At 46.1% G+C, this 25,229-nt stretch overlaps 1 pseudogene; it reads left to right on the top strand.

Moving 5' to 3' along the window:
- The first annotated feature begins 3,901 nt into the window (after positions 1-3,901).
- Positions 3,902-24,222, top strand: LOC139029471 (ceramide kinase-like; annotated as a pseudogene).
- The last annotated feature ends 1,007 nt before the right edge of the window (positions 24,223-25,229 follow it).

Genomic DNA, 25,229 nt, shown 5'->3' with positions numbered 1-25,229 from the left:
TTCTCTTGGTTATAGCTGTGCCAGACCAGTGAATTGTGTGTGGAAAAAAGCTCCTGTGTTTTCTAACCTGTGTCACACCATCAGGTCAGGTCACATACTGTCCAGCAACAGTAATTGGGTTGTGTGTTCAGCGTGGTAGGTGAGTCAGTTGTGCAAGCCAGTGATTCAAGGCAGTGCTTACTTAGCCGCCTGCTTTGGAGGCTTTACGCAAATTGGGTCTGCTCTATAATCATCAGCTACTAATACTGACATGTCTTGAATAGGAAGACCCAGTCACAGAAGACTGAGGCCGGGCAGTGCAAACGTGACACTGTAGTTTACTTATCCTCACTTTGACAGTTTCTTGCTGACCAGATTTTTTGTTCTTTACATGGCGTTATGCCATGTAAAGGCAGAGCATCTTTGGGTCCGTTGGAATGTCAGGCATTGTTCCAGCGAACTTCCACTTACCCAGTTTAGTGAGGGTTGTTGTCTTCATACTGGGGTGCCCCAGGGATGGCCTGACTGCTTCTCAGGCACCTCTCTTATTTGACCCATTTTATCAAAAATAGGAGCCTAGCATAGTGTTTGATCAATGTATTTAATTATATTTTTAGTGGAGTGAATCAAAGTTTGGTTTAATTCCATCATTGTCACGATCGTCTTGCGGAGAGAGAGAGGACCAAGGCGCAGCGTGTGCAAAATACATTCTCTTTTATTTTAGAGAAGGGAAAAAAACACGTAACGAACACTAACAAAACGAAACAAAACAACAAACGATCGTGAAGCTATAAACGTTAGTGCACACACAAGCTACAAACGTACAACATAGACAATTACCCACAAAACCCAAATGCCTATGGCTGCCTTAAATATGGCTCTCAATCAGAGACAATAAACCACAGCTGCCTCTAATTGAGAACCAATCTAGGCAGCCATAGACATACAAACACCTAGACAAGCCACTGACCCATTAAACGTACAAACCCCTAGACAAACCAAAACACATACATTCCCCATGTCACACCCTGACCTAACTAAAATAATAATGAAAACAAAGATAACTAAGGCCAGGGTGTGACAGTACCCCCCCCCCAAAGGTGCGGACTCCGACCGCACAACCTGACATTGAAGGGGAGGGTCCGGGGTGGGTCTTATTATGGCGGCGGCTCGGGTGCTGGACGTGGCCCCCACTCCACCATTGTCAATACCCGCTTTGGTGGCTCTGGTAGATCTTGGCTGACTGGCGGCTTTGGAAGATCCTGGCTGGCTGGCGACTCTGGCTGCTCATGGCTGGCTGGCGACTCTGGCTGCTCATGGCTGGCTGCGACTCTGCTGCTCATGGCTGGTGGCGACTCTGGCTGCTCATGGCTGGCTGGCGACTCTGGCTGCTCATGGCGGCGGACCGGCTCTGGCTGCTCATGGCTGGCTTGACGCTTCTGGATGACTCTGGCTGGCGGACGGCTCTGGCTGCATCTCTTGTCTGGCGGACGGCTCTGGCTGATCCTGTCTGGCGGACGGCTCTGGCTGATCCTGTCTGGCGACGGCTCTGCTGATCCTGGCTGGCGGACGGCTGGCTGATCCTGTCTGGCGGACGGCTCGGGCTTGATACCTGTCTGCGCGGACGGCTCTGGCTTGATCCTGGTCTGGCGGACGCTCTGCGCTTGCATCCTGTCTGGCGGACGGCTCGGGCGATCCGTCTGGGCTGGCTGATCCTGGCTCTGGCGGACGCTCTAGCGGCTCGGGCAGAACGGGCAGCCTGACGGCTCGGCGACGGGCAGCATCTGGCGGCTTGGCAGAACGGGCAGCTCGACGCGTGCTTGGCAGACGGGCAGCTCCAGACGTCTTGCAGACGGCAGCTCAGACGGGCTTGGCAGACGGCGAGCTCAAGCGGTGCTTGGCAGACGGGCAGCTCAGACGGTGCTTTGGGCGAGTCACGGATGCTTGGCAGCGGGCAGCATCAGACGGTGCTTGGCAGACGCGGCAGCTCAGATGGTGGCCTTGGCAGACGGGGCAACTCAGACGGTGCTTGGCAGACGGGCAGCTCGGGACGGTGCTTGCAGACGGGCAGCTCTGACGGTCTGGGCAGACGGGCAAGCTCTGACGGTGCTTGGCAGACGGGCACTCTGGCCGGCTGAGCACACTGTATGCCTGGTGTGTGGTGCCGGAACTGGAGTGCCGGCTAATGACACGCACCTTCAGGCGGAGTGCGGGGAGAAGGAACAGGGCATACGAACCCTGGAGACGCACATTAGCCTAGTGCGTGGTGCCGGCACTGTGGTACCGGGCTGGGGACACGCATCTCAGGCTAGATGCGGGGGAGAAGGAACAGGGCATACTGGACCCTGGAGACGCACATTAGGCCTAGTGCGTTGGTGCCGGCACTGGTGGTACCGGGCTGGGGACACGCATCTCAGGCTAGTTGCGGGGAGCAGCAACAGGACGCCAGGACTCTGCGGACACACAGAGCTGTGTGTGGTGCGGTGGTGTCATGCACTGGTGGTAATGGGCTGGAGACACGCACCACCAGGGTTAGGGCGTGGAGGAGGAACGGGCTCTGGGAGACGCCACAGGAAGCCTTGGCGTGGGTAGGCACTGTGGTACTGCGGCTGGGGCGGGGAGGTGGCGCCGGAAATACCGACCTTGCAGGCGCGTACTGGCTCCTTGGAGCACTGAGCTGCCCACCTTACCTGGTGTATGCTCCCCGTCGCGCCGAACCAGTGCGGGGAGGTGGGAAATAACCCACACCGGCTATGTAGGCGAAACCGGGACACCATCCGAAGGCTGGTGCCATGTATGCGCGCCCGCAGGAGAACGCACTGGAGACCCAGACGCGTTGAGCCGGCTGTCATGGCACCTGGCTCAATTGCCAATCTAGCCTGCCAGTGCGGGAGGGAATAACCCGCCCCGGGCTATGAAAACACGTACAGGAGACACCATGCGCTCTACTGCGTAACACGTGTCTTCCGTACTCTCCCTCTCCACGTAAGTACAGGGAGTTAGCGCAGTCTCCTACCTGACTTCGCCCACACTCCCTTTGAAGGCCCCCCCCCCCCCCCCCCCCCCCAATACTTTTGGGCTGACTCACGGCTTGCCTACCGCGTCGTCGTGCTGCCTCCATTCGCCGGTATCCCTCCTCGCACTGCGCCAAGAATCCCAGCGCGCGCTCCGGGCATTCTCCCTGGGTCGTATCGCCCACCTGTCGATCTCCTCCCAACGTAGTGTAGTCCAGTCTTTGCTCATGTTCCCTGCTACCTCCTCATACCGCCGCCTCTCGGCTTTTAGCTGCCTCCTCTTCACGAGGGCGGATATTCTCAAGTTGAGCCCAAGGTTCCTTTCCATTCCAATATCTCCTCCCATGTCCATGATCGTGTATGCGCTTGCTCCCGTTGCTTGCTTTACACGCTGCTTGGTCCCGTTAGGTGGGTAATTCTGTCACGATCGTCTTGCGGAGAGAGAGAGGACCAAGGCGCAGCGTGTGCAAAATACATTCTCTTTTATTTTAGAGAAGGGAAAAAAACACGTAACGAACACTATAACAAAACGAAACAAAACAACAAACGATCGTGAAGCTATAAACGTTAGTGCACACACAAGCTACAAACGTACAACATAGACAATTACCCACAAAACCCAAATGCCTATGGCTGCCTTAAATATGGCTCTCAATCAGAGACAATAAACCACAGCTGCCTCTAATTGAGAACCAATCTAGGCAGCCATAGACATACAAACACCTAGACAAGCCACTGACCCATTAAACGTACAAACCCCTAGACAAACCAAAACACATACATTCCCCATGTCACACCCTGACCTAACTAAAATAATAATGAACTAAGGCCAGGGTGTGACAATCATGTCATACATAGAGCCATAGTGTCACAGGGATACAACAGATTAAGCCCAAGGCCTTATGATTATGACGGGCTGTAAACCTGGAGTCACCCGTCCCATCTCTCTGCTATCACTAATCAGAGTCCACATGTGACTAAAGAATAACCCCTGCTGTTGATTTACTGTCGCTAATATACTGGAGAATGTACAAGGAATACCGCCCTTCTAATTTTTTWGCATTGTCAGTATTGGAATGTTTCGAAAGCTCCATTGTTCTTTATGTTCAGAATAATATGTGATATTATGACTAAATATAGGCTCCAGAGTGGCATAGCGGTCTAAGGCACTGCATCTCAGTGCCTGAGGCGTTACTACAGACACCCTGGTTCGAATCCAGGCTGTATCACAACCAGCCGTGATTGGGAGTCCCATAGGGCGGGGCACAATTGGCCCAGCGTTGGCGGGTGTAGGCCGTCATTGTAAATGAGAATTTGGTCTTAACTGACTTGCCTAGTTAAATAAAGGTAAAAAATAAATAAAAATAGAACCAATTGTTATACTTGACCGAGCGGGTGTAAGTTGGTTGACTGCCTATGTCACAACACTAAAAGGTACAACAAACACAAATGGCAGGTTTCAATCAACTAGATTCTTGAGAGGATGGTCAGAACATATTTCCCAAACAGGTATAACTTTTGACTAAAACAATGATTTCAAACCTTGCTTACATTTGTGTACGTTCACATATATCTCTCTATTGTGCATGGGATTCCTTTGAACAGATTTCAGGGCGYTTTTATTGTCTTTTATGCCCAACAACAACAACAATTAAACACTTTTTTGGGAGGGTCAGGGGCCAAACAAAATCACCCGCAGGCCAAATTCAGCCCGAGGGCACCCATTCTTCAAGTGTTGTTTTTGCTGCCCTCTAATTTTCATGGTGTTAGCTAACTTCCTCCAATGGCTTTCATCATGACGCAGGTTAGGCTGTACTGTAGACCTAGACGTTTATGTGTGTCAACGTTAGGTGGTTACTGTATATGACTATGAGGTAGATCATTAACGTCACCTAGTACCTGGTTTAAACCCTCCACTCCCTTGAACAAAGCCATAACCACTGTCACCCTTCTCCCAGTACATCACAGTCACATGAGATGTTTAGTGGCATCCAGTGACACAAGCTGTAGTGCCCACAGCCTGTTAATAGGAAAGGCTCATTCCAAGMATTCACATGGTCCCAAGACAGATATAATGTTCCTTGGTTTAATTCATACAACCATTGGGAATATGACCCAAAAAATATGCCCATTCAAGTAAAGTTAACCCCAGGTTATCTTTGCCTATTAATATCATTTTTATTTATCTGTTATTTTACCAGGTAAGTTGACTGAGAACACATTCTCTTTGCAGCAACGACCTGGGGAATAGTTACAGGGGAGAGGAGGGGGATGAATGAGCCAATTGTAAACTGGGGATTATTAGGTGACCGTGATGGTTGAGGGCCAGATTGGGAATTTAGCCAGGACACCGGKGTTAACACCCCTACTCTTACGATAAGTGCCATGGGATCTTTAATGACCTCASAGAGTCAGGACACCCGTTTAACGTCCCATCCGAAAGACGGCACCCTACACAGAACAGTGTCCCCAATCACTGCCCTGGGGCATTGGGATCTTTGTTTAGACCAGAGGAAAGAGTGCCTCCTACTGGCCCTCCAACACCACTTCCAGCAGCATCTGGTCTCCCATCCAGGGCCTGACCAGGACCAACCCTGCTTAGCTTCAGAAGCAAGCCAGCAGTGGTATGCAGGGTGGTATGCTGCTGGTTATCTCTATTATCGTTGAATTGTAAATCCTGACCGCAGGTCAAACTGTCCTTTGTGTAATTGATGTGTTATTATGGGGCACTAAACTGTTTTTCTGTGTTGTTTCTTAATGTTTACAGCCGATCATCATTTTCTCCTGGTGTCTGAGATAGTTGGTGCCAGAGAGACCAAAGAAGAAGACCAAACAAACTAAGATGGTGGAAGGAAGCATAAGGTTCTGTTGTATCCGTCTGCATTCACAGGTAGGGGAGGGATACATCATCTGGCATGGGATGGTTTGTGGAGGCAGAAATCTTTGTTTTGTTTATTCTACCCTAACAAGCCAGAAATTCTATTTTTTGTTGGAATGATAGAATCCTTCTTGACTTTTTACAGTTTTTCAGTCTCTGTCTTTATCTCTCTCTCTTTCTCTATTTCTCTCACTCTCTTACCTTTTTCTAATTATAGTGTCATACATGGAGAGGACCAAACATCCCTGCTGGCGGTGTAAAGACATCATCTTCCATTGCTTAGATGAGGCACAGCGTCAACAGTGGGTCCAGACCATCAAAAACCAGCTCTCACTACTCAGTATGTTCTCTTTCAATGCAGACTGTTTTACTGGCTCTACTTTAAACAAACACCAACTTTAAAGGTTCAGAATTTGTGAAACATCTATGAAGGCCTACCCCTATAAATGTGTATAAAATTTTACCAACCATTAGCACACTATTTACCATCTTACAAAGAAGTACCATTCCAATGCTTTTTGCTCATCTAGCCTTCAATATCCCAACAATTTATTCCATAGACCATTAAGAGAATCAGTCAGAGGAATTCAGTTTGGTAATGACGGAGCATTTCTGTAAAGTTTTGTTGGTTAATGAAAACTTCATGAAGTTGTCAGACAGTCACAGTCTACCATCCGTTAAACTAAATGTTGAGTCCTCCGTTTTAATGACCAAACCAGACTCTTCTTCACTTTGCAGGCAGCCGACCGAAACGCTTGCTCGTGTACATCAATCCCTACGGTGGAAAACAACGTGGGAAGCGGCTTTACGAGCAGAGAGCAGCCCCACTCTTCTCCCGAGCCTCCATCTCCACCGACGTGATCAGTGACTTACTGTCATAGGGCCTACATTAACATTTAAATAACAAATTAGCATTTATGGACGGAAATGTTTTATTTGTTGACTTGGCAAACAGCCTATACCCGCCAACCACTCCCAATAATATGGTTTTATTTATAGCACCATCCATCAAGGGAACACTAATGGAAGCTGTGATAGTCGATAAACATGGGAATCCATTCCAAACACATCTATGATTCGTGGGATGCTTTGAGAAGACCATGGATCATCTAGGGCAGGGGTACTCAACTCTCACCCTACGAGGTCCAGAGCCTGCTGATTTTCTGTTCTACCTGATAATTAATTGCACCCACTTGTTATGCTAGGTCTAAATCGTGAACCCTGATTGGAGGAGAACAATGAAAACGAGTACTGGAACTGGCTTCGAGGTCCAGAGTTGAGTTTGAGGGGTCTAGGGTATTGGCAGGGGGGAGGCATCACATAGCTTGGGAAGATCAAGGATTGTCTAGGGCAGGGATGGCCAACTCCAGTCCTCGGGGGCTGGAGTGGTGTTTAACCTTTTCCCCATCCCTAGCAAACACAGCTGATTTAAACTAATTGCATTCTAAACTGAAGATCATGATTAGTTGATTATTGGAGTCAGGTGTGTTAGCTGGGGCTAGGGCAAAAGTGTGAAACCAAATCAGGCCCCCGAGAACTGGAGTTGCCAATCCCTGGTCTAGGGTATTGGCAGCTCCCGACCATAGAACTGTCATGGGCTTAAGTCTGGACCCAGCCCCATAGCTCGAGGTGTTTTAATTGGTGTTGGCATTTCACCATTAGTTGGAACACCTTTTTTTCCTTTTAGACAATGGGAGGAGAAATACTGTGTGCAGGATTCTTGGCTTAAMTATTTTGTGTTGTATGTGCAACGTCTTGACAAGCTTGTGAGATATTCGTCATGGGTTTCTAATACTGACAATATAACTTGTTTCCATAGTTACGGAGAGTGYCAATCATGCCAGGGATCACTTGAAGACGGAGGTAGATCTGAAGCAATGWSACGGGTGAGTTTTAGACCCTGCAGGAAGACACTTCAATCACCTGGCATAGACTTTATTATCTCAGTCAGAAATTACTTTGTTGGTGCAAAAGACTAAGTGAAGATTTCCGTACAAAACAGTCCATGTCCAACCACAATCCCTTTATATCTGAGGAAAGGGGACTGCTGAGAGCAAAGTGGACATTAATGGCAGCATCAATGCAATAACAACATTAACATGAAAGCTTAGGGGGGCAGAGTGTCTGTGGGTTTTTACTCCTCCCTTGTACTTGATTGATCAATTAAGGTCACTGATTAGTTAGGAAATCCCCTCACCTGGTTGTCTAGGTCTTAATAGGACACAAATTGAAGGGAAATATCAAAAAACAGCAGACACTCTAAGGCTGGTCTCAAAGGAGTGTTTTCATGCATCGTGGGTGTGTGTGTCCCTGATCAGGGTGGTGTGTGTGGGAGGGGACGGGATGTTCAGCGAGGTTGTCCACGGCCTGGACCCAGAGTGATTCCAGAGTGGACCAGAACCAATCGAACCAGGACCTGGTTCCATGTGCGCTCCGCATCGGAATCATCCCTGCAGGTGAGAGAGGAGTGGTGGGGAGAGGAGAGGGGAAGGGAGGAGAGAAATGGAGAAGGGGAGAAGGTAAGGTAAAGGCCAGTTATAGCCCATAGAGTAGGACTGTGTTATAACTCCTCTGTTAGTGGCCATGGCTATGATTGACTCTCACAGTGGCTAACTTCGGCTCCCATGTTCTGTTATCTGGCTGTTGCTGAGTTACGGGAAGGAATCCACAATAGCAACGGGACTTGGTGTCCTACAGGGGGTTGTGAAGACTCTATCACTCAAAGCTGCATTAAGAGGGGGCCTGTTGTGCTGTGTGACAGTTGTAAAAAATCATCATATATTTCACCACCGTAAAATCCATTACTTCACAATACCTAAGGTTGAAGATAGAGGAGGAGAATCAAATCCCAGCTGGTTAGGCCGTAGATGTCACGCCCTGAACATAGTAAGCTGTTTTTTTCTCTATTGGTTGGGGCGTGATGGTGACTTGGGTGGGTTATCTAGGTGTATTTGTATGTCTATGGTGGCCTGATATAGTTCTCAATCAGAGGCAGCTGTTTATCGTTGTCTCTGATTGGGGATCATATTTAGGCAGCCATTTCTCTTTTGTGTTTGTGGGATCTTGTCTATGTTTAGTTGCCTGTCTGCATTATTTTGTATAGCTTCACGCGTCGTCCGTTGATGTTGTTGTTTTTGTTAAGTGTTCATTCATTAAAAGAGAATGTACGCATACCACGCTGCGCCTTGGTCTCACTCATACGACGATCGTTACAGTAGAGCGTTGGGCCAGTAACCGAAAGGTTGCTGGATTGAACCCCCGAGCTGACATGRTAAAAATCTGTCGTTCTGCCCCTGAGCAAGGCAGTTATCCCTGTCAGGTATGTATAAATGGCTGTAAGGGAGTCAGGTGCAGGAGAGCAGATATTGGGTAGCCAACGGAGCCTTTTATTTAGGCGAACCAAAAACACACGGCAAAGTGAACACGAAATAACAATACGGGTTAACATAACCCAGCGCAACAGACTAACGTGCGCATAACATGAAACAGAATAAACAATACCACACAAAGACATGGGGGAAACAGAGGGTTAAATACACAACACATAATGAGGGAAATGAGAACCAGGTGTGTGGGAAAACAAGACAAGACAAATGGAAAATGGATCGGCGATGGCTAGAAGACCGGCGACGTCGACCGCCGAGCACCGCCCGAACAAGGAGAGGCATCGACTTCGGCAGAAGTTGTGACAAACCCACTGTTCCCCGAAGACGTGGATGTCGATTAAGGCAGCCCCCGTCTCTGATTCAGAAGGGTTGGGTTAAATGCGGAAGACACATTTCAGTTGAAGGCATTCAGTTGTGCAACTGACTAGGTATTCCTTTCCCTTTCCTATAGCTTCAGTGATTCTATAGGTTAATGCTACTTCTTAGCATCAAGTGCCTGCTGCTGCCGGGGTCCAGAATTACAGCCTTTTTCCAGTCAGTCAGATGAAGGTGAAATTATTTTTTGTCACCAAAGTATAAGCCAGTTGACAATCTATATCTAGAGAAAAGGACTCACAGTATCACAGTTTTTGTTGTGCATTTGCCTTGGTTGGTTTCTCACTGACAGGTTTCATGAGGTCAAGTGTGGCTTCTTCTGCGGCCACTGCTCAGGCTGTATAAACCTTTTAAATATTGTTACCTATCAATCAATCATTACATCATTTTGAGGCTGATAATAATAACTCAAAGTAATAATGATGTATTAATTAGACATGTGGTAAGATAACGAACAGAACCTCTCAGTATCAAATAGACTTTCACTGAATAATATGAGCAACACAGCACACATACAGCCTTGGTTAGAGTATCCAAGTCCCCCCAGTTTTATCAGGTAACCTACTTAGATACCTAGTGGCTGTGTGTAATTCAACACATTGTCTTATCACATATTTTCTAGGTACAATGTTTAGGTAAATGACTGAACCTTGACTGTTAGTCTGTTAGTTCGGCAGACAGAGATAGTGAGAGAAGCTTTGGAAAAATTCAAATGAGGAAGTGAGTCAAAACTGCAGAAAATATGTCTTCGATAAGAATCTGGAAATTCACAGAGGGATATATTTAGCTGAGAGAGTAGCTAGTTTCCTCTGTTCTGTGAATATTTTGGCTGGGTGTTAAGATTTGTTGTTTGATCATGAATACATGCTTGGCTCACACAGTCACACACCCAAGGCAGCCAGGCTTCCTTCATACAGTCTTCACTTGAGTAAGAAATAAGGAAGTGTAAACCAGTCTGTAGCACTACAGTAAGTTTTCATTTAAATTCAAGAACTTTTCAGAAAGTATTGGAGAAGCAAACCAGTCAGCCTGCTGTGTCATTGTCAAATATTCTTCATAAGAGCAATATGAAAAGGGAGGAGTGTGATTACTAAGCAATGATGAAGAGAGGAAGATAACTCACCTTCGTACTTATCTCTGTGTCCATCTGTAAACGGTAGGGCTGATTTCCCTGGCTGCTTTCTGTTCTGTCACGGTTCACTGAGTCAGCTGAAAACATCTAGCTTGCATCCCAAATAGAACCCTATTCCCTATATAGTACAATACTTTTGATCAGGGCCTATTAGGGAATAGGGTGCCATTTGGGAAGYATCCCAAGCATCAGTCTGCTGTCTAGCTGTAGAGATGGAAATAGGAAATAAGTCTGTCTCCTCACCAGTCTGTCTTGGTGTCGTTGGTGCGTCTCAACAGATAGTGAATTATCAAACTGTGACAGATATGCCTGAAATTACTGTCCCCTGGCTAAACGGTAGTGCACGGTCGATAGAGATCTATTACCATAATATAAAATCAGAGATTTCAAAGTAAAACTGAACATTTCTCTCAAGTGCCAGGCAGGGTCTGCGTCTCGCTTTCCCCTCATTTACTGTGTAGTGAGTGCTAATTGCCCAGACCCAGACAGACCCATTGGCTATGATATMTTTCTTTGGCTCTGATACATAWCACCTCTTTTCTGCCAAATAAAAAATCTAATAACATTTTATTTGTCACATGCGCCAAATACAACCGGTGTAGACCTTACAGTGAAATGCTTAATTTACAAGCCCTTAACCAACAATGCAGATTTAAGAAAATACCTAAAAAAAAAGTAAGAATAAGAATAACAACTATTAAAGAGCAGCAGTAATAAACAATAGGGGGCTATATACAAGGGTACCGGTAGAGAGTCAATGTGCGGGGCACCGGTGTCGAAGTATTTGAGGTAACATGTACATGTAGGTAGAGTATTTTAAAGTGAATATGCATAGAAAGTAACAGAGAGTAGCAGCAGTGTTCCGGGGGGGGGGGGGGCATGCACTCTTCTATGCTTTTCAATTAGGAAAATTGAACATTTGGAATTGGAATTTGGTTTACTTTCTGAAGTGCTGATAGAATTGGAATTCACCCCAACTCTGACTCCAATACTATTCTATTTTGAGTGTTCTGTGACGTTATCCAACCAGTTGAATAAGCCCTTTCTGTCGGTCTTTCTGCCTGTTCTGTTTGTTCCTCCTCCAGGTGACTCCCAACTCATGGACGTGTGTTCTGTCCATCACAACAACACCTTCCTCAGGTACGTCTCGCTGCTCGGATACGGTTTCTACGGAGACCTCCTGACAAACTGCGAGAGGAAGTGCTGGATGGGGCCTTCCAGATACGATCTCTCAGGTAAATAATGGAGTTATAATTGTTATTACAATGTAATTACCACATTATTCAAATGTAGTTACAATTGCAGTCAACAATGTAATAACGTATTATTATTAGTTACTATGTTATGTAATTGAATAAATTCTAATTTCCAAATATGACCTACAGAGAAAGGGAGGAATGAGCGGAGAAACGAAATATTTCACATAATGTCACCATCATGATTTTCAAAGCCACGCACTGCTTCTGCTTGCAGGTCTAACGATGTTTCCTGACCCATCAGTATTATGAAGGGACCGTCGCTTTCCTGCCCGCTGAGGACAAATCTGGGGAACACGAGAAAAGATCAAGTGCAGAACTAGGTGCCATATCTGTGAGCAGGTTGCCAACAATAGGCAGCCCCTCTTAGGGGATCATGTCTACTAGATGGCTGAAGAGGACTCTGACAAGGGTAAGAGGTTATATCCCTCTGTAAGTCTGTGCGTGTGTAGTTCTTTCCCTGTTTCCATGTCTGTTAATAAAGCTGCCCATTATCCAGCCATAAGCATGATGTCCCTCCTGTCCCCACGTCTGTCCCACATCTGTCTGTCTCTCCCTCACGGCCATGACGCCCTACAGACAGTCAGAGTAGATTGTTGTTGTTGTTTGGTGTTGAACATGCACACACACACACACACACACACAACACACACACACCACACACACACACACACACACACACACACACACACCACACACACACACACACACACACACACACTCACTACACACACACACACACACACACACACACACACACACACACACACACACTCCTCACAGCCACTCTTCTCATCACGGACCATTATCTACCCCCCCCACCCCCCAAACCCACTAACACCGCACACTACAGTCCCCACTATTGGGAAATGGGAAACTCTCTTCTCAGCCGGCATTTGTTTATTCCGAGCAGCAGATAGGAGGATAAGTCATGTTTACTGAGAGCCACAGAGAGATCCCCTTTTTCCTCTCCTGGGACTCTAATTGGTGTTAATTTCAGGCTTCTCTGTCGGGGCTGGCTGGAGCGCTGGCTGAGGCGACAGGTTCCTGTGGAGCTGGGACACACACAYACGCACACACAAAACACACAGAGGGAGACCGAACCCCACTAATCAGAGTTGGCGGGGAACTTGCTGCGCTCATTTTGGCAAGGAAATCTCCAACAACTGCTTAAACAATGAGGCAAGACGCCGGCTGGGTGCCTCGTCGCAAACAAGCCTCCCAAAATATTAATGTGTGAGGGACACTTGAGAGGTTCCCGAGCTAAGACAATGCCAAGGCCCACAATAAAAAAAATTGTAAATGTCTCATCATAATCCRATTGGTCGTTTTTAAAGATATCTAATCATTTACTTTTCAATGAAATGGGACACACAACCCAATGATTTGTTTTTTAATCCCTGTGGACTTCATGTTGGTTCAGGTTTTAGCTCCTGTGAGTTTGTTATACGAGACAAGAAGAAGAAGAATTAAGCTTTTATGGCCTCGGATCACATAGTATTCCCCCTGCGATCAGAGATAATATCGTAAAACACTCAGGCATTTTGGAGTTACTGTATATCCCCCATTAAACCACTCAACCACTAATTGAATGGCAGAAGAATTTGATTCACCTGAGTGTTACCGAGTTGCGTAACAACACATAATATTTTGTCCAGCCTCGCTCCTGATTTTAGAGCACCCCAAAGAGTTAACAAGAGTGTTTATAGATTACTAGCATTCTACAAATCAAACTTTATTTGTCACATGCGCCAAATACAAGTGTAGACTTTACAGTGAAATTGTCACRTTGGTAACAATGATTCGGGAGACAGGCGCAGGAATGCGTAATAGTTTAAAAAAATTACGTCCCAAATGACGGCGTGCCGTGTAAGGGCACRGGGACGAAGACCAAACAAACACGTATACAAAACACAGGGTTGAAACCCAAACAAGAGAGCGAGGAGAACCTTGAATAAATACACACATGTGATTAACACACAGGACGAGACCCGTAATCATACGCGCAATCCACATGGGCACGAAAGGCCAAAACTCACAGCACAGGTACTCACACGCACCAACGGATATTGTAACAATAATCGACCGCCCAATGKAAACCAAAGGRCACACTTATACAAGTACAAATCAGTGGGAATAGGGGACAGGTGTGCGCAATGAAAGTTCTGGAGGGATCCGTGACAGAAATGCTTACTTACAAGCCCTTAACCAACAGCGCAGTTCAAGAAGAAGAAAATATTTACCAACTAGGCTATAATAAAAAGTAACAGAATAACAATAACAAGGCTATATACAGGGGGCACCGGTACCGAGTCATTGTGCGGGGGTACAGGCTAGTTGAGGTAATCTCTACATGTAAGTGGGGGCGAAGTGACTATGCATAGGTAACAAACAAACAGCGAGTAGCAGCAATGTACAAAAGGGAGGGTGTCAATGTAAATTGYCCGGTAGCAATTTTATGAATTGTTCAGCAGTCTTATGGCTTTGGGGTAGAAGCTGTTGAGGAGCCTTTTGGTCCTAGACTTGGCGCTCCGGTACCGCTTGCCGTTACGGTAGCAGAGAAAACAGTCTATAACTTGGGTGACTGGAGTCTCTGACAATTTTATGCGCTTTCCTCTCACATCGCCTATTATATAGGTCCTGGATGGCAGGAAGCTTGGCCCCAGTGATGTACTGGGCTGTTGTCATGCCCTCTTCACGACTGTCTTGGTATGTTTGGACCATGATAGTTCGTTGGTGATGTGGACACCAAGGAACTTGAAACTCTCGACCTGCTCCACTACAGCCCCGTCGATGTTAATGGGGGCCTGTTCGGCCCGCCTTTTCCTGTAGTCCACGATCAGCTTCTTAGTCTTGCTCACGTTGAGGGAGAGGTTGTTGTCCTGGCACCMCACTGCCAGTTCTCTGACCTCCTCCCTATAGGCCGTCTCATCGTTGTCGGTGATCAGACCTACCACTGTTGTGTCGTCAGCAAACTTAATGATGGTGTTGGAGTCGYGTTTGGCCACGCAGTCGTGGGTGAACAGGGAATACAGGAGGGGACTAAGTACACACCCCTGAGGGGCCCCAGTGTTAAGGATCAGYGTGGCAGACGTGTTGTTGCCTACTCTTACCACCTCGGGGCGGCCCGTCAGGAAGTCCAGGATCCAGTTGCAGAGGGAGGTGTTTAGTCCTAGAGTCCTTAGCTTAGTGATGAGCTTTGTGGGCATTATGGTGTTAAATGCTGAGCTGTAGTCAATGAACAGCATTCTCACATACTGTAGGTGTTCCTTTTGTCCATGTGAGAAAGGGCAGTGTGGAATGTGATTGAGATTCTGTCATCTGTGGATCTGTTGGGGCGGTATGCGAATTGGAGTTGGTCTAGGGTGTCCGGGAGCATGCTGTTGATGTGGGCCATGACCAGACTTTCAAAGCACTTCATGGCTACCAACGTGAGTGCCACAGGGCGGTAATTATTTAGGCAGGTTACCTTCGCTTCCTTGGGCACAGGGACTATGGTGGTCTGCTTGAAACATGTAGGTATTACAGACTCGGTCAGGGAGAGGTTGAAAATGTCAGTGAAGACACTTGACAGTTGGTCCRCGCATGCTTTGAGTACAGGTCCTGGTAATCCGTCTGGCCCAGCAGCTTTGTGAATGTTGACCTGTTTAAAGGTTTTGTTAACATCGGCTACCGAGAGCGTTATCACAGTCATCCAGAACAGCTGGTGCTCTCGTGCATGCTTTCAGTGTTGCTTTCCTCGAAGCGAGCATAAAAGGCATTTAGCTCGTCTGGTAGGCTCGCGTCACTGGGCAGCTCGAGCCTGGGTTTCGCTTTGTAGTCCGTAATAGTTTTCAAGCCCTGCCACATTTGACGAGCGTCAGAGCCGGTGTAGTAGGATTAGATCTTAATCCTGAATTGACGCTTTGCGTGTTTGATGGTTCGTCTGAGGGCATAGCGGGATTTCTTATAAGCGTCCGGATTAGTCTCCCAGCAGCAGCTCTAGCTCGATGCAGATGTTGCCTGTAATCCATGACTTCTGGTTGGGATATGTATGTACAGTCATTGTGGGKACGACATCATCGATGCACTTATTGATGAAGCCGATGACTGAGGTGGTGTATTCATCAATGCCATTGAATGAATCCCGGAACGTATTCCAGTCTGTGCTAGCAAAACAGTCCTGTAGTGTAACATCCACGTCATCTAACCGCTTCCGTATTGAGCGAGTCGCTGGTACTTCCTGCTTTACAGACACAGCACTGCAGGAAGAATTTCCCCAAAGGAATGACACATTTAATCGATCAACTCCTCTTGTGTTTATAGAGACCAGCGGTGATTGTGTATGGCGGTTGATCCGGGGGGAAGTTCCTAGCAATCAACACTGCCAGTATGAGCTGTGCCTGTCCTCGCAGCCCTAGAGGCCTGTCGCCAGAGCCGGACGGCCCTATACRCTCACTACGCAAGTAGGGCCCTGCAAATTACTCAAGGGCCCGCCTCYCCCTCGTGTCAAAGCGGGTGTCAATGTTTACAACTTCGATGAGAGGATGAAGCGGAACTATCCTTCTGGTCACGAAAAGAGAGAAAAAACACCATGAGAGGGAATTGCGGGAACAGTAATCAGGTAAACTTGTGTTCTCTCCTCTCCAAGTTTAATGTCAGCAAATAACAGTAACGTTAAGTTGATGTRCTAGCTTGCAGTGCATCTCTCTCTAGTCTGTCTGTCTTGCTAACCTAGCTGGGCAGTGCATCTCTTGGTCTGTCTGTGTCTTGCTTGCTTGCYAGCCACTTCCAAGGTTGTGTTCTGTGACCTTGTGCCTAACAAAAGTAAGAGTGAAATAAAACTATTTATGAYGTTTGATAAWTGCCAACGGGCAATGGTGTTAATAAACTGCAGCTCGGAAAAGATAACCGCGTTGCGCGTGAACATGCGTTCATATGYGCGTGCACGAAATGAACCTCGCGCTTTCCAGCAGCAACCTCTGTGGGGACCAGTCCRGAAAATATATGGGCGTGATGGCACTCCTCATAGGCGCACATAATTTTAAAACAAGACAATGATTATCTAGTCACTCAGTCAAGGTTTAGTTACAATTTCTGGACTAATGCAAGATGGAAAGCAATGGAATTGACATTAACTATTGATTTATATATTGAATTAAAAATGTTRATTAGCTGGGCATACTGGGCAACATGGATACACATCTCTCAGTAAATAATAACCATAAATTATTCAGCCAAGCCATAGTATAAACAGTATTTTATATTTGAAAATGTATAAAAGGAAATCTGGTGGAGCCAGTTTGAATGGGCCTGATGCAGCTGATAAAATGAATAATAGTATTGTTATCTATAATTTACAGTTGCTATGCTTAAGTTTCTCAGCAGAGGAGATGCTGGATCATCAGCCAGAACAAGCACAGACTCAGTTGATCCACATCCAGCCTCAGCCAGTACTAACACAGATCCAGGTGAAGTACAGGCAGCCTCAGCCAGTACTAACACAGATCCAGGTGAAGTACAGGCAGCCTCAGCCAGTACTAGCACAACCAGAGGTGTTCCGCCAGCATCAGATACTAGCAGCTCAGACCGTAATAGAACAGTTGCTGMTCCACCAAATRCCCCAGCAGATTGGCCCCCAGTCTTAACAGACTTTATGAGGACTGAGTTAGTGCGCAGAGGTCCATTCAAACCAGGACTGGATTTTTCTTACCCTAAAGACAAGWCTAGAAGAGGTTTACATTCAGGCGTATTACAGAGACAGCTGTCAAATGGGGAAAAGATTAGCAGGAGCTGGCTTTCAAACTCAATCAAAAACAAAGTTGTGTATTGTTTTTGCTGTAAGCTCTTTTCTACAAAAGACTACAAAATAATAAAGRGAGGCATGAATGACTGGTCAAATATCAACACCATTCTGAAACACCATGAGGGTAGTYCTGAACACACAAACAATATGATTAAGTGGAGTGAAGTTGATCTGTGCCTAAGTCGGGGACAGACTCTCGACCAGATACAAATGACAATTTTGGAGGCTGAAAGAAAGAGATGGCGGGATGTCCTTACAYGTTTAATAAGTATCACCCAGTCTCTGGCTGAAAGAARCCTAGCATTCAGGGGTTCATCAGACAAACGATTCCAAACAGATAATGGAAACTTCCTAAAAGAGGTTGAATTACTGGCAAAATTTGACCCCATTATGGAAAATCTTCTCAGCAAAATGAAAGATGGAGAGACACATGCTCATTACCTTGGGAAGCGCACAAAAGAATGAGCTGATATAGATTGTGAGTGACAAGATTCTGGAAGCAATAGTGACTCGAGTAAGAGACTCAAAGTACTTCTTCATCATCTTGGACKGTACACCTGACATTGGTCACCAGGAGAAAATGTAAATTATTCTGAGAAGTGTGGCTTTAAAGGGAAAGCCAGAGATCAAGGAGCACTTCCTCGGCKTTGTGAATGTTGAGATTACAACAGGCTTGAACCTGTCCACTGTCATCTTAGATAAGCTGAACGAGCTGAAGATTCCATTTGAAGATTGCAGAGGGCAAGCTTATGATAATGGGGCCAACATGAAGGGCAAGCACCAAGGAGTACAAGCCAGATTGCAAAAAAAAAATTGTCCCATGTGGATCACATACTCTAAACCTTGTCATTGCAGATGCTGCCAAATCKTCAAAAGATGCAGTTGRGTTTTTTGGGCATGTGCAAAAGCKCTTCTTCTTTTCAGCTGGCACACAAAGATGGAGTGTTTTTAAGAAACACGTGAACATAACTGTGAAGTCATGGAGTGACACAAGATGGGAGAGTAGGCTCCAAAGTGTTCATGCAATCAGGTATCAGGCTTCTGAGGTTCGGGAGGCATTACTGGGAGCCAGACAGACGATCAAYGATCCTGTGGCCAAAGTGGAGGCACAAGCACTTGCAGAGGAAGTTGGGTCCTACCGCYTATTGATTTGCTGTGTCGTATGGTGTGAGATACTGACAATGACAAACAAGGTGAACAAGCTCCTCCAAAATGCCTCAATTCAGTTGGATATCGCAGTGAATTTAATCTCAAATGCAAAGGCCTCCCCCACTACATACCGGGAAACTGGATTCTCTGTGGCCCAGAGAACAGCCAAAAGCATTTCTGAAGAAATGAATGTGGAGGATGTTCTGAAAGAGAAGAGACTGAGAAACAGCAAGAGGCTGTTATGAGGTCGCTGATGAACCAGTGACTGATGCACTGAAAAACCTTCAAGTCAACTACTTCATGTCACTGCTGTGACATTCATGGATGAGATTTATGAAACACTCAACCAGGTGAAAACCAAATATGGAGTGCTGCTGAACTTCCGCACTGCCTCTCAGATGTCCAGTGAATCTTTAAAGGYTCACTGCATGGAAGCTGAAGACACTCTAACCTTCAAAGATGACTGTGACATCAGTGGAATGGATCTGGCACACGAGATTCAGAATTTACCTGATCCTCCATCAGATAAGATGACTGCCTTTGAGCTGATTTCCTTTCTCTGTGAGAAAAACCTGGAGGAACTCTAGCCTAACCTTTGGATAGCCCAAAGAATTGCAGTCACCCTACCAGTAACAGTAGCATCGGCAGAGAGGAGGTTTTCAAAATTAAAGCTCATCAAAAGCTACCTGTATCACGTCTGCCCACCCCCCCCCGGCGCTTGAGGGCGCCAGGCTGCCCTGCATCACACACTCCTATCACCCATTACGCACACCTGCCTTCCCTCGTCACGCGCATCAGTGATATTGGACTCACCTGGACTCACTCATTACCTGTTATTAGCTCCGCTATATTTGTCAGTTCCCCAGCTCTGTTCCCCGCTTCTGCATTGATTGTCTTCTGTTTGTGTTACCTGTTTGCCTATGCTGTTCCTGTCTAATTCCATGTCCGTTGTTTATTAAATGTTTTACTCCCCGTACCTGATTCGTCTCTCCAGCGTCATTCCATGTGACAGAATGCAGAAGAACATCACACAAAGTATCGGGGAGTACTGGCGTTCCGCTCTGGGTCGCCACCAATGGAACCAGGGGTGCCTAGCCAGCTCGTTGGGCTTCCACGCCCTAGCTGGCTCGAGAGGTTTCCTTGCCCCGGTTGGCTCAGCGGCTTCCCATCAAACRTCACACTCCACCGGATCTTCGGGCTCCCCCTCTGCAGCGGGATTGACAGGCGTCTTGCCTCAGCCGGATCGTCGGGCTTCCATGCCTCAGCCGGCTCGCCATACTCTCACGCTCCTACCGGTTCGTTGGGCTTCCATGCCCCAACCGGCTTGCCCAGTGCCCATGCCTCGGCCGGTTCGCCCAGGTGGGACACCGGGTGGCGCTCCTAGAGGGGGGATACTGTCACGTCTGCTCCCTCTCTCCCCCCCCCCATGGCACTTGAGGGTACCAGGCTGCCCTTCGTCACACACTCCTATCATCCATTACGCACACCTGCCTTCCCTTGTCACGCGCATCAGCAATATTGGACTCAGGCTCTCACGCTCCTGCCGGTTCATTGGGCTTCCACGCCCCCAACCAGCTTGCCCAGCGCCCATGTCTYGGCCGGTTCGCCCAGGTGGGATGCCGGGTGGCACCCCTGGGGGGGTTACTGACTCACTCAACACCTGTTATTACCTCCCCTAATTTGTCAGTTCCCCAGCTCTGTTCCCCACTTCTGCATTAATTGTTTTTTGGCTGTATTATTAGTTTGCTGACGCTGTTACTGTCTCGTTCCATGTCCATTCTTTATTAAAAGTTTTACTCCCCATACATGCTTCGTCTCTCCAGCGTCACCCAATGTGACAACCTGAGGTCTTCCATGTCACAGGAACGTTTGAGTGGTCTGGCCATCATGAGCATAAATCATGACGTGGGAAAACACATGTCCTATGATGACATCATTGATGATTTTATTCAAAGTGCAGAAGAGGAATATTTTGATGGTAAGATTTTAATTCAAACATTCAAATGTTTACACTCTTAGTAACATTTTAAGATTGTATGGCAGAGGTGCATTTGTGTAAATGACTGCTTAACTATGTGACATACTTTCTCAATTTCTTCCAGACAGTCCAGATAGACTGGTGCCCATGCTGATGCTGAAAATGCCCAGGCTGTAGAGGGAACCAAAGTTAATCAAACAGATGTATAGGTTTTATTTGACTATTTTGAGACATATAGCTGCAGCCAGAGCCTATAGGCTTATGTTTACAATGTATAGCCAAAGCAAATCACACAGCTGTATAGGTTTTATTTTACTATTTTAAGACATATAGCTGCAGCCATAGCCTATAGGCTTATGTTTACATTGTATAGCCAAAGCAAATTGTATAATACTGAGGACTGGACTAATTACCAGGCAGMAGAGSCAAAGCTCAGTGTTATATTTTATTATTTTCTACGTTTGATATTTTCTACAATTTCTTATTTATGTTAATGTTAATATTCACTTATCTTAAGATTCTATATTAAAAATATTATTTTCATTAAAATAGTTTGTTTATACCTTGTTCTGTATAGGTCTACTTATTCTTAGACTGACAGATGGAGCAAACTGTTTTAAAGGAGGGAGGATTGTAGTGGGAGCACTGGGGGGTCAGGTGTGACTGTGTGGTAATGGCAAATGGTTTACATGGCTCACGGTTCAGGTAGGAGGGCCCTTTAGCAGAATTTTGCTTAGGGCCCCAGGGAGGTCAGTTGCCCTCTGCCCACCTGGCTGATGGCACCATGGACCTCATCCTAGTACGCAAGGCTTCCCGCCTGGACTTCCTCCGACACCTCAGACGACACACCAACAAGGATGACCAGGTAGGGAACTCTTTGAGTTGTTAATGAGAATTGTTTTGCTATTATTTATTGATTTTCACATTGGCAATCATAAAAGATAATTAGATGTAAGATGATTCAATCAGATGGGGATATCATCCCCCCCMAAAAAGTTATAAGATTTAGCTATTTTTTTTGTTATTTGCTAAGTAAGTACAGATTTTTTCCAAACCATATTAATCTCAGGTAATGTATTATGGATCAAGCCAGTAAAACTTTTGAAAGTCACAAGGAGTTCAGGAGGAGATGGAGAATGCCTCAGTCACTTACTCACTCAGTCACTCTCATCTCTCTCACGTACTGCATGTCATGGGTTACTCAGCTTTCACAGAGAGATGGAGATTGAGTGGGAGAGAGTTTCCCTGTACTTTGCTTGCACACCTCATGGTTTAGTTGGCTGACACAGCTCTTTCTAAATCGGGGTATACCTCAGTTCAGACATGCTCTTGCTTCCCACTCTGCTCTCTCACTTGTCGTAAATATCCCAATTCTACAAAGTGATATCCCAATTCTACAAAGCGCTCTGGATAACTTGCATCATCCTCCTACACACACACACACACACACACACACAGGTGGGATGGTAGGATGTTCATTGCATTATACCTCTGTAATATCTGCATAGCCCATCCACCAAGGAGAGAAACAAGGAGTGAGAGGCCACTAAGTGTATTCATAGTTTTGACAGAAAGCTTTTTAGGGGAAACTTGGTATGAATACTAACCAGGCCCAGTCATAAAGTGAGTGTGATGGAGAATAAATCGCTCCTCTCCTCTCAGACAGTCCGTGGAGTAGAACTGAGCAGGGGGCAGTGAAAGACTGAGACCTTTGGTACTGTTGATTGACCCCTTATTTTCTGCCTCTTTTCCCTACTTTCTATCCATCCCCTCTTGTCTTTACTCCCTTCTCCTTATTCCTACCTCTATCCATCCCTCCTCCTCTCCATTCCTCCCTCCCCTAACTTCCCTCCATCCCTGCCTCTCTGCCTCCACAGTTTGACATGTGCGGTGGTTCCGGTTTGTTCCGAAGCACAACAATGTGATCTCAGAGGTGGACCTGAGTGAGACCAGCGGGAAGAAGATCTGTAACCAGGTCTGTACGGCCCATCCCAGCTACGACACAGGCCATAGCAACTGGAACTGTGACGGGGAGATCTTGCCTCATGCGGCTATACATGTCAGGTACGCTATTCATCATTTGAATCTGTTGGTTTTGTTAAGAGATTTAGGAGTTTGAGGTTTACCCACGTGCAAACACACACACACAGTGGTCCCATTTCTTCCACCACAACATCAGTAGAGATCTTTTTATAGCCTGATGGTGGCTCTCCCTCCACCACCACGATTTCAGTAGAGGTCTTTATATAGTACAACAGTGGCTTTCCTCCTGAACACATCATTTACTTTATGCTCCATTATACTTTGCCAATGAGGCATGGCTGTGTAATTCTAGTTTATCTAATTTAATATCCCTTCCACTGTTAAGAGCCTACTCCCTTTTAATTAAAATGCAAGTCCATTCATTTATTGCCTTTTTCCTCTCGAGTAATTGTTCTTGGAATGAGTCAGCAAATGAACGGCTGAGATAATTGATGGCGATAACCCTGATCTCCCACCAAAAAATAAAGAAATAAAGAAGAAGGAAAGAAGTTGGCTGCTTTCTTTCACTGCTAGACACAATATTAGTAGGTGACTTCAATATTATATTTTTTAAAGTAACTTGGTTAAGTGTTTGGTTGAGTCTGTCTGGATTGCCTGATGGGCAGTGCATGCACAGTTGGGACTATTCAAATACTATTTGAACCACCAGTGTGACTGACTGGAAAATAAAATCAGTATGGTCCTTGCAGCATCATCTGAGTTTAACTTTTATTAAAGTGGGGGTCTCCATACTGCATTAACCACTGTCTCACTACTAACGGACCATTCCAAGTCCCATCACCAGTGTTTCTGTAACCAAACCACGTGAAAGCTAAATACCAATCTCCATTTTTACTCTAAAATGGGCAATAAAGCTTCTGAACTTGGAACTTGATCTGCATTCCATTAGTTTTACATCTGTGATATGGACAGTAAAGTCAGACTGGAAACGAACACTCATTATGTTGATAAATGTGTAACTGTCCTTCTGTGTGTCTCTCTACAGTGTTCACTGCCTGCTGATCAGACTATTTGCCCGAGGTGTTGAAAGAGGGACCATAATAGAAGGATCAAATCTCTCGTGGCAAGCAACTGTCCCGAATTGTGCTAGAAAGTCCTGCATTTGGGCCCTTTAGCCCTCATCCTGTAACCACACATGCATGTCCTGATTTTGTTTTATTTTTTAAGTTTAACATTAATTTTTAAAAAGTCAATTTGTCACGTATTTGAATTCCCATTTATTTGATGTGAATTAGCATCAGGTTGCGGTTTTGACTTTATTTATAGGCTATCATATGGAGCTTTCCCTTCCCAGTCAAGTATCTTGCTTGATGCATCTCCCCCCAGAACTTACTGTTAGCGAGTATCTGATATCTGACACAATTATGCAAGATTTTAGTTCAGGTTTCCGAGATTATGGAGACCCATACCCATAATGAGATGAAAGAAAAGGAATCTGTTCTATATTCCTCAATCAAGTATGTGACTGATATTCTGTGTGGACATCCAAAGACAATGTGAGGAAGTAGAAATCACCTAGCTAGACTGTCAGTATTGCATCACTGTTTCCGCATATCACTGTGATACAATGTGAGGGCAGAGAGACTCATGGGCTGTCAGAGGTCGCAAAGTGATTTTGCTTTCCCAGGAAGTGTCACACCTGTGGCACAAAGCAACAGTTTATCTATTTAGAAGTTATTTAGTTAAGACTAGTAGCCCCCTCACTAGCGGGGTGGGATGCTGCCAGTGGGTTGTCCTTTGTGTGTAGGGTAATGTCTTTGTGAGAGTGCCATCATAATGAGTTAGCTCCGTTACAATTATACACCAGACTGCCATCAGACAGATGCTGCTTCCTACAGCCAAAACATCAGCCAACTCTAGGACACACGCACACCCCATGCACACACACACACACACACACACACATCCATCATCTGCCACTGTGAAACCACACACACACACCTAAACTCTCAACACAGTGGGAGGCTCTGCCTTTTCTTTTAGAAACCTCTCCAAGATCATTACTGGTTGCTGCGAATGGCCATGATTATATTTCAACTCTGAGCTGTGAGTGAATCAGGTGTGTGCTATAATGTTCCCTGTGGGTGTATGGTCTCAGTGGCTGTCAGATTCTGATGAACTGGCTGCGGTTAGTCTCTTTGCTGTATAATACATATATCTGTGTGGAACCAAAAGGTACCATGTCAGTCCTACCCTGACTCACTAAGCCAGCTGACTAGGGGGAACGGTTTGACTAACACATGGGTCTTGTATG

The sequence above is a fragment of the Salvelinus sp. IW2-2015 genome, linkage group LG3, assembly GCF_002910315.2.
Source record: "Salvelinus sp. IW2-2015 linkage group LG3, ASM291031v2, whole genome shotgun sequence".
Lineage (NCBI taxonomy): Eukaryota > Metazoa > Chordata > Actinopteri > Salmoniformes > Salmonidae > Salvelinus > Salvelinus sp. IW2-2015.
The sequence above is the reverse complement of the archived record's forward strand: the minus strand, read 5'-3'. Positions and strand labels throughout refer to the sequence as shown.